Below are 2,340 nucleotides of genomic sequence, written 5' to 3' on the forward strand. Positions count from 1 at the left end.
AACGCCAACGCCGCCACGAGCGACAGGATCGCCATCGCGGCTTAATGTCGGCCGACGTAGAAGCCGCCATCGCGACCACCAACACGTCTACGCGTTGAGTGGGAGCGGTTACGGCCGAAACGATCGGCCAGTCAGCGAGCGTGCGAAAACACGACCGGGCGAGACCGGCATTTTGCCGTCTCCGCTTTGTGCGGTCGTTCGTTCTAGCACAGTCGGGCGAGAGAGAGCGCGCGTGCGCTCGGTTCGGGTACGTTCGGCATTTTGCGTCGTCCGCTTTGTGCGGATGTTCGTACCCGACCAGCAGTGGGAGAGAGAGCGTGCGCGTGCACGGTGAGAGTTAGGTCCGTCTTGTTCGTTTACGTTTTGTGCGGATGTTTGTTCTGTCCCACCGTAAGCGTCAAAGTGTTAGCGTGATTATGTGTGTGCATGTGTGTGTGCGTACATACTCATCGTTAGTATAAGGAAAAAAGGGAGACTCGACGAACCGCGGGCACGCCCGCTTCGTTAATGTTAGGTGTGTAAATGCAAGTCCTTCATTTTTAATGTTGCGTTTACGAATAGCTAGGCGGGGCGCGTGCCCTTACTAAATGTAGTCAGGGACGCCATTGCAGCCGGTGGCTACGCCTCCGTCGGGAAGGCCGCCGGCAATGGAGAGGTTTATTCGTTTTATAATTGTTCATGCGTGTTTCTGTATCGTTTATTGTTTATAAATAAGTAACGCGGCAAAACATTTATAAATTTAAATGAATAAACGAATGCAATTTAAAAAAAAAAGAAGTGGAGCTTGCGGCTTAATTTGACTCAACACGGGAAAACTTACCAGGTCCGAACTTATCGAGGTAAGACAGATTAAGAGCTCTTTCTCAAATTTAAGGGTAGTGGTGCATGGCCGTTCTTAGTTCGTGGAATGATTTGTCTGGTTAATTCCGATAACGAACGCGACTCAAACAAGCTAACTAGAACGCTGTCAGCAGTGTGCCTCCGGGCGCACCTGACGTTACGGGGCGGCGGCGCCTTCGCGGGCGGTCGTCGCACTAGTTTGCCCTGCTTAGCGGGACAACTTGTGTTTAGCAAGGTGAGAGTGAGCGATAACAGGTCCGTGATGCCCTTAGATGTTCTGGGCTGCACGCGTGCTACAATGTGGGCAGCAGCGTGTTCTCGCCAATAGGCGCCCCCATTCCGAGAGGAACGGGAAATCACCCAAATGCTCATTTAGTTGGGATTGGGGACTGCAACGGTCCCCATGAACCTGGAATTTCTAGTAAGTGCTAGTCATTAGCTAGCGCTGATTACGTCCCTGCCCTTTGTACACACCGCCCGTCGCTACTACCGATGGATTATTTAGTGAGGTCTCTGGAGGCATACCTTCCGCGGTTCCTTCGTGAGCTGCAGTTGGCACGGCCGAAGTTGACCGAACTTGATGATTTAGAGGAAGTAAAAGTCGTAACAAGGTTTCCGTAGGTGAACCTGCGGAAGGATCATTACCGATCAAACAAGTCCGGGAGTGAGGTTGCCAAACGCATCGTCGGCATCACATGCTGACGCGCACGCTACAACCACAAGATGGTGTAGCACACTTGGTAGAGTTGAGCGAAAGCAACTCTTTCAAAGGGATACACATACCACTGCCTCGGCGAAGGTCAGTAAAGATGCACACTTTGGTAGTACCGGGTACCTTATACACTGACTGATTGTCGTGTCACAACGGGGTGATCGACAGTCGCACTTTGGCGTGCTCGGCTCCGCAACCGTCGGGGCCGTGGGCGCCTGCAGTGTGGTACTAGGGAACCAGAGTTGTGTGTTGGTATGTGTATAATGGATGGATGGACGTCGGTTCCATTCATCAACTAGTTCGGTGTGTACGTTAAACCCTAGGCAGGGGATCACTCGGCTCATGGATCGATGAAGACCGCAGCTAAATGCGCGTCAGAATGTGAACTGCAGGACACATGCACATCGACACGTTGAACGCATATGGCGCATCGGACGACTCAACCCGACCGATGCACACATCCTTGAGTGCCTACCAAGTTATCTCAACACTCTAACCAAACTGACCGTCCTGACCCCATCATAGGGGGGTAGGCTGTCGCAGCATGGCGTGCTCGGATCCGCATCCTTGTCGGGACCGTGGGCGCTGAAAGTGAGAGTGCTAACACAGAGAGACATACGAGGTATGGTACACAAACCTAAACACACACACACACATGTGAGCATGGGTGAAGAGCGAGCGCGCGTCAAGTCGCACGGTTCGACCTCTAGTATCAACCAACGGATGTATCCACCACAGCATATAAGGTTATCACCAATTGCACGGGGACTTCCACCGGTTGGCTCGGG

The 2,340-nt window shown here is 52.6% G+C and overlaps 1 non-coding gene across 1 annotated transcript; it reads left to right on the plus strand.

Moving 5' to 3' along the window:
- Window positions 1–1,867: 1,867 nt before the first annotated feature.
- On the plus strand, window positions 1,868–2,025 carry LOC118516268. Its single transcript, XR_004907814.1, has one exon. It is a non-coding gene; the product is annotated as a 5.8S ribosomal RNA (ribosomal RNA).
- Window positions 2,026–2,340: the final 315 nt, after the last annotated feature.

Source organism: Anopheles stephensi, unplaced genomic scaffold (assembly GCF_013141755.1).
Source record: "Anopheles stephensi strain Indian unplaced genomic scaffold, UCI_ANSTEP_V1.0 ucontig256, whole genome shotgun sequence".
Taxonomy (NCBI): Eukaryota; Metazoa; Arthropoda; class Insecta; order Diptera; family Culicidae; genus Anopheles; species Anopheles stephensi.